The sequence below is a fragment of the Crocodylus siamensis genome, chromosome 12 (genome assembly GCF_052110815.1).
Source record: "Crocodylus siamensis isolate JL-2025a chromosome 12, ASM5211081v1, whole genome shotgun sequence".
NCBI lineage: Eukaryota > Metazoa > Chordata > Crocodylia > Crocodylidae > Crocodylus > Crocodylus siamensis.
In genome coordinates this window covers 33,902,453-33,910,021 of record NC_143406.1, presented here as the reverse complement: position 1 = coordinate 33,910,021, position 7,569 = coordinate 33,902,453, and the positions used below count along the sequence as shown (strand labels likewise).

The 7,569-nt window shown below is 42.3% G+C and overlaps 1 pseudogene across 1 annotated transcript; it reads right to left on the bottom strand.

Moving 5' to 3' along the window:
- Positions 1-951: 951 nt before the first annotated feature.
- LOC149854879 (transmembrane protein 238 pseudogene) lies at positions 952-5,202 on the bottom strand (annotated as a pseudogene). The gene is made up of 2 exons (XR_016438763.1): positions 4,806-5,202; positions 952-3,102 (listed from the first exon to the last, which is right to left on the bottom strand). The product of XR_016438763.1 is annotated as a transmembrane protein 238 pseudogene (transcript).
- Between the last annotated feature and the right edge of the window lie 2,367 nt (positions 5,203-7,569).

Below are 7,569 nucleotides of genomic sequence, written 5' to 3'. Positions count from 1 at the left end.
TAACTCTTTAGTATAATTTTCAGCACAGAAAATTATACTTCCATATGCACAATTTTTTTCAGCAATATATAAAGACTACAAAATTGAACACTAATTTAAAATAGACAAATGTCTATAAATTCCCAAACAAAAGCTACATTAAAATGTCATTTAAAATTGAGAACATACATCAGTCATGAAGATAAAATACATTTTAGGGGGGCTCTAAGTTTTACAGAATAAATAATTAAACTAATTAAATACCAAACCAAAGTAAATGTCAACCAAAGAAATGTATAGGTAAAGCACCTGAACGACCTTTGCCTAGTAGACACCATGCAATAACTATACAGTTAGGAGTAGTTCCTAATAGTGTTTTTGATCCTAGATTAGATTAAGAAATATTTAAAATGCACACTAGTTTTCTTCCCCTCCTCCACCCTTCCTCACTAGATTACTGTAACGTAAAGTTAAGGTTACTTGGATGCCCTTGATAGTTCCATACCTTGAATGTGTTTAGTTTTCTTTTACATGTAAATTTGATGCTGAATTTTTCTGAGCTTCTGGCACTTGGTCTGGAGATAACACTGACCTTCCTGTGATGCCTTTTAGCCTAAGTTACTGAAGTATTCTCTGAATGTTAACATTGTTTTTTGTCTGTTTTCTTTTTTAAATTAAGGAACTTTCCTGTATATAAACAACAAAACAAACTTGAAGAGACTGTCACATGATTTCTTTTAACTATTTGTGAAATTTATACCTTTATTTATTTACTCTTTAGGCCCCATTCACCAGTTTCCCCATCTCTTAAGCTATGTATCTTTTTACAGCCATTTATTTCCCTTTCATCATCTCTGTTGATAAGATCTAGCACAGCTAGTAACTTTTGAATATAATAATTTAAGATTTATGATCATTTTTTTTGGCCTTTTATATCTAAAATCTGTTCAACAGATATTGTATAAAACAGCCTTCTTTGGAGAAGCGTATCAAGTTGCTGTCTTTCAGGGAATGACGGCATTTGGGGGTCATCTTGAAAGCGTTTGAGTCAAGCTGCCCTGAAAATAGTAGGGTTTCCAAAGGTTTCAGGAGACAGAATAATTGTATGTATGGAAGAGGACCTATCCTTTTTGTAGCCTTAAATAATAGGAGACAGGTTTGTAGGGACCTTCCTTGAAATGGCTATTAGAGCTGCAGATGTGTTGGCTTGATCACCATTGTGAACCATGAGAGGGGCCAGGTTTTTATAGAACTTCCTATGAAAACTGCTCATTAACTTAAAATCCTTTTTAAATGTAGCCACTACTTAATATTTCGCACTGATAAGTTCTATTTCAGTATGAGATTGTCAGACTATTTCTGTCCCTAGTAAGTACCAAATATTTTGAGTCAAGTTAGTTAGCAAGTTTATTTCTGAATTCTTAGAATTCCTACTTGGTTCTTGAATTGTAATCGTTTTGGGAGAAGAAAAGCTATATTCTACAAATGTAAAAGCAAAGCTGAATTCAGCTTTAGGTGAACTTCTAAAACAACTATAGAACTGCAAACAGCACTTTTATGATGCTGATTTAAATATACATATTTGTACAAGAAATAAGATGGACTTTGGCCTCCATTATGAACCACAATTGATAATATATTTACAGCTATTTTAGTTTCCTGCTGCATGTTAATCAGGGACCTCTCTACATGAAATTGTGTATTATCTAATACTAAACAAATTTAAATATTTAAGACTGAACCTATCAAATGATCAACCTATATAAGCTGTGATTGATAACATGCCATGTTAAAATAGTCATGTTACAGCTGCAGTTTGCAAATGAATAATCCAGACCTCAGGCACTGGTTGCAAAAGAAGGAAAGGAAGTAAGTTCTCTTCAGGAATGTGGAATAAAAGCAAAATTCTTGCAAATAATTTGAAGAAGGCAGAACAAGAGAGGAAACAACACAGTTTACAGGAAGGTTAATCTGCAGTTTTTGGAACAATGCACATCGGGACACTTTCTTGGAATGTATTTCAGTTTCCTCCTGCTACTTCACAGGAAAACATTTTTGGGTCGCCCTAGAGGTTTGATGGACCAAGAATGGTTTGCTGTGATCCAAATACACAACTTAGATGTGGCAGCCAGAAATTAATGATAAAGCAGTGCAGTGCAGGTAAAAGACACACCCTTATTTGCCAATGATATAACTAAATTGCAGTCAACAAGGAAAATACAAGTAGGGACTTCACAATAGGCAGGGCTGTCAATGTGTAGGGTTTTCAGATACCCTTAGCTACAATTTAGTTTTTACCTCCTTATGAGCTGGTAAAGTATTACCTGACACATTTCTCCGAGTTAGATTTAGTTTGCAGTTTTTGGAATAATACAACATTGGGACAATGTTTCCTGGAATATATTACATGATGAGAATTCCTCTCCATTTCATACTGTTACTTCATGATAAATTGTTCCTATTATCTCAGGTAAAAAGAAATATGGTTAGGACACTAATTAGTGTTGTCCATCTTCAAACAAGATTTAAAATACAAAGTTTGAAAGATCTTGAAAAGGAGCTTATTTAGATATCAATGATTACACCTTACCAAATAAATCACAAATTGTGTATTTATAATAGTACACAAATATTTTATCTTTATACTTTTGCATCAGTTATTTCAAAAGGGACCTTAAAACCACCCTTCTAAATGTATTGCACTGCCATAGTAAAGTTCACAGTAATTTCATTTATGTACTTTGGTTACATACTATAACAACTTGGCACCCAAATATTTTAGGTATTTAAAAAAGGTGTTTCTACATTAAGTTCTGCCATTCCTTTTCTATTAAAAACATTGCATAAACAAGTTAAGAAGCGTTACCCACTTTGTTTTCAAACGAGTTGCATGCGATTTTGCAAACTGGTAAGAGAGGGATGTGTTTCACGTGGTTACTGGTAATTATAAAGCAAGTTCTCCAGTCCAATATGGAAAAGTGTAGCAGAGGTGGCGTGGTATGCCTCTTTCAGATTCCATAATGGAAGAATCCTAATCTAGTATAGGGAATCTTCTTTGCATAATCCGCATCATTTTTTCCCCTCCTGAATGGCAGTAATGTCACGTCTCATCTTCTGTGAATCCTGAGGAGAAAAAATAAATAAATAACGAACAGCCACACTCATGCTATTGAAAGGCGACTTATTTCCAAATGTAGCACTTAGTTATTTTAGGCCAGTATAAGTATTTCTAAACCATTTTCGATTGCACTCTGATGGATCCCTTGATCATCTCAGCCAAAGTCTGTCAGATCAGATATTGTGCTGTTTGAAGACTCTAGGTTTGGTGCTAGATGACAACAACAACAACTTAGTCAAAGTTCTTTAAAAAAGTTCCCTTTCATTTCTGTACTGTAAGGACAAATCTAATGATCTCAGAAATGTAGTTATTAGCTAAAAAGGTATCTATAAGTCTAATAATTTCAGTTTGGGACATAAAGTTTAAATGTTAGCCAGAACCAGAACCAGAAAAAACAAGGCATTTGGTAATGAAAGGTCTTAATTACAGTGGTAGTTAATGATAAACTAAATGTAACCAGGTAACCTTTTGCAGCTCCCTTCCTTGTACAGGTGTTGCATAAACTAGCAGGAGTTCCCTGTACAGTATCTCAGTACCTACAAAATATCCTCTTGTAATCTGTGAATGCAAGTACAAGGAGAATAGCAACAGCATTTTTAGCAAACAAGAACTTTTTCTTGTTTCTCTTTCTCGTTCTCCCTGAGAGGGGAGAACATACCTCTCAAAACAATAAAGAAATTAATCTCAAACATACCATGCTGAGACTTTAAGAAGCTCAACAGTCTGTGCTGTAGTTGCCCGTGTCACAACAAAGTATGTTAGTTTTTCTGAAGTAACATTTTATTCAGCAAATGACAGATTTCCATGGTCACACACACTTCGTTAGCATTGGACAACATTTTTTATCAGGGCTTGAAAGGTGACTTTTGGAAGTGAAAGTTGAGCTGCTAAATCATGTGAGCACTTGCAACTTTAATAACTTCTGCAGGAGCTTACTACTATATGCAATGGATAACTTTATCCATTGCATATAGTAGTAAGCTCCTGTAGAAGTTATTAAAGGCTCCTAGTGAGAAATAATGGACTACCACTTATTTACACCTTGTAAACTCTTGACTGCAATTGTGCTTCTGGGCCTACTACTGCAAGAAGCAGATGCCTTATTCAAAGTCACCTTTTCAATTTTGTATTCTGCAGCACAGAAACACTCCAGGTCACTAGACATCTCACCCCCTACGATCATCATGGCTAATGTGTTCAGTCCCTTTGGGGTACCGTCCTGTTTCTATAGCAGATACTCAAGCCGGCACACAGGACACGTTGGAACTGCATCATCTCACCGGTAGGTCTCTACCAGCGATCTGGGGCAGTGTTTGTACAGTGCCTAGCAGGCTGTACAATAGAGCGCCAACGCTTTTAAGATGTGAAGCACCAGCTCCAAGCAGATGCCAACCCAGTGGCCCTTAGCCCTAGTTTAGCAGCCCAGCCTCAAGCAGCAGAAGGCCTGAAGGATCTCGGCTTCCGGGCATCTTTGCCGGTTACTGGAGCAGACAGCTCAGACAGAGGGGTGGGAGCTGGAAACAAGCGACTTAGCTGCAGCCTATTTTGTTGCTAGTCGGCCACTGGTGCTAGTTTGCAGCTACGTGGTTGCCAGCTGCTAGAGCGGGCCGGGCGGGGCCCGCAGGTGCCACCGACCGAGTGAGTCAGCTCATCCCCGCCCGGGCGGCTGTCCCGCGGCTCCCGTCCCGTCCCGTCCCGTCCCGCTCACCTGCGGCGCGGCTCAGACGGGCGGGCTGCGGGCGGACTGCAGCTCCACGGCCGGGGCCGGGCGGGGCCCGGAGGAGAAGCGCCGGCTGAGCCCCCGCACCAGCCTCCGCAGCAGCGTGTCCCCGCCGTCCTTGGGCGGCGCCAGCCCCACGTCGTCGCGCAGCTCGGCCGGCGGCACCTCCTGGTTGCCCGCGTACCAGAAGACCCACCAGATGAGGCTGAGGAAGATGCCGATGCTGCCCGCGTAGATGAGCAGGTCCGAGAAGAAGACGTCGGCGAAGACCCCGCTCAGCAGCACGGCCAGGCCCAGCGCGTCGAAGGCGAGCGCCAGCCAGAAGGCGACCACGCAGCGGCCCAGCCCGCCGGGGGCCGCCATCCCCACCTGCCCGGGGCGGGGCCGCGCCGCACCTGCGGCCGCTCCCGGAGGCGGAGGCGGAGAAAGCCCCGCCCCCACCCCCGCCCTCCGTCGGCGGAGCGGGGAAGAAGCAGCCCTTCACCCCGAGCCTGGCCCGGCCCAGCCCCTCTCCCGCGCCGGGCACCGCCGCGCCTCGCCTCGCCTCGCCCACGTGCGGGGGCAGCGTCCCCTCCCCCACGGGCCTGCGCCAGGCCCGCAGCCGCGCTCCCGCCGCCCCCCGCGCGCCTGAAGCAGGGCGGCACGGGAGCAGCGAAGTGCCCGGTAACGGGTCTGAGATGCTCGGTGCGCTTCTGCTGCGCGTGGAGGGGAAAAAATGCGGCATGTGCCCCAACGCAAGCTGGGTTCAAGAGGGCGGTCCCAGTAATTCAGAAATCCCAGCCGTGTAGCAGGCAGTTGAGCATGCACGCGTACCGAACTGGAAACTTTATTTTTCAACACAGGAGTAAGAACACCCCTCCCCCCCCCCAAAAAAAAAAACAACAACAAAAACGAATACACGGCGACAAAACAAAACCCCAAACCAAACCTACAAGCCGTTGATTGTAGAACCAGCCTGAAAAGGTCACATTGGTTTGATAGTATTTCAATTCGGTGGACGCATCTTTGCCTTTTCTACAAACTGCTGCAGTGCCAAAACGTTTAACCCATATGACACCCTTAAAAGAGGGCAAATAGCAGAGGTCCTCAGGCACAGGAGTGGCTTGCAGCTGCAGGTTTTCTTGCCTGCCTTGTCAGGAGGCCCTTGCATCTGATGGTTCGTCTGATGATTGGAATCCACACTGTTCCCGTGACTATGAACATTAGCCCGATAGAAAGACACACAGGCCCAAGAGCATATGGGACTTCATGTTTAGTGAAGTGCAGTGCAGCAAGGACAACACCGCTGAAGAAGACAAATCCTCCGATAACAACCAGTGTAACAGGTTTGCTATAATAAACCCATGGACTCTCTTCTCTGACTACAGTGCTGGTGTCCTCATTTCTCATTACTCTCCTTACAAGAGATGGAGAATCGGATGGTGGTGAAGCCACTTCTTGATTGGGGAGGGATTTTATTACTGACATTGTGTCGCATGGAGGTTTCTGAAAGCAAGTTGTATTGCCTAAAAAGGAAAAATGTTAAAAACATAGTCATTTGGCAACAACAGAGTTTCAGTTGATCTACACTAGATCCAGAACAGTGATATTCAGCCCTTTTGGCAAATGTGCCACAAGGTGAAGTCCGGAGTATAAGCCATACCAACCCCAAGTCCCCTTTTAAGTCAACACCTATGGTTCTCATGGCAAATGCACTAGCTACCCATGTCACTTGTGGCACACGTGTCTCAAACTGGCCACCACTTACCTAGAAAGATAAAAATGGACTTATGGTTAAAAAATTACAGGACTGGAAGTGAAGATACTCAATTGCCTCCTGCCTCCCCTCCCAGCTATTCCAGTAAGTAAATGGAACAATGTTTACGAGCAGTTTCAAGAGTGGAGGCAGAACTACCGATTCAGAGCTGCAGAAGTTTTTAACATTATAACTGCTACATCTCCACAAGCCTGCAGTGATAAAAAAAAAAAAGTGAGCTACACCACCTTAACTTTAACCTGGGATGAAGCATTTGATTACTTGTTTTGCTACAAGTTTCCTGTACTGATAAAGCTTCTGCATGGTTCACAGCAACAGCTCCCCCCACCCTTTTGAAAAATGCACTGGGTGAACTCCTTCACACTCTAACTTTATGGATTTTAAAAGTTTAAGGTAGTTTCACATGCCATACCTAGTAGCTTGGTTGTTCAGTCACATCTATTTAAAAAAAAAAAAAAAAATTAAAAACCAAAACAGACATACTTACTTCTTCCTGATAAAAGTGAATATGCAGTAAGTCACATTATGCCAGGTGGTTACCCAAACACCTACATTTAGAGAGTTTTGCTCCAACTGACCATCATAGCATACAAGATGAATAATTTCCATGGTCTCCATCCTATTCCACCAGATCAAATGGAAAAGGGAACTAAACCTAGCTTTGGAACTCTGCACTTTCACTAGCTGTTAGGAGGAGTTCTGAGGACAAAGTACAGCCCTTAAAAAGAAAACGTGCTAATTTTACTCAATATGAAAGGTTTCAGGTTAAAAAACAAACAAACAAACGTAGTTACAGTACTACAACAGATACTACAGGAGCTGCTGAAATCAAGTTTATTTGGTAGGGAGTGGAAGGGAGGGAACCAAACTAAAATGATAGATTTTACTATAACATTTTTCATGAAACAAAAAAAGAAAGCCTAGGTCTCAAGATCTAATTATTTTCTGTGGACAATAGTTCAAACTATGAAAATAAACACGTTTTGTAGATATTGA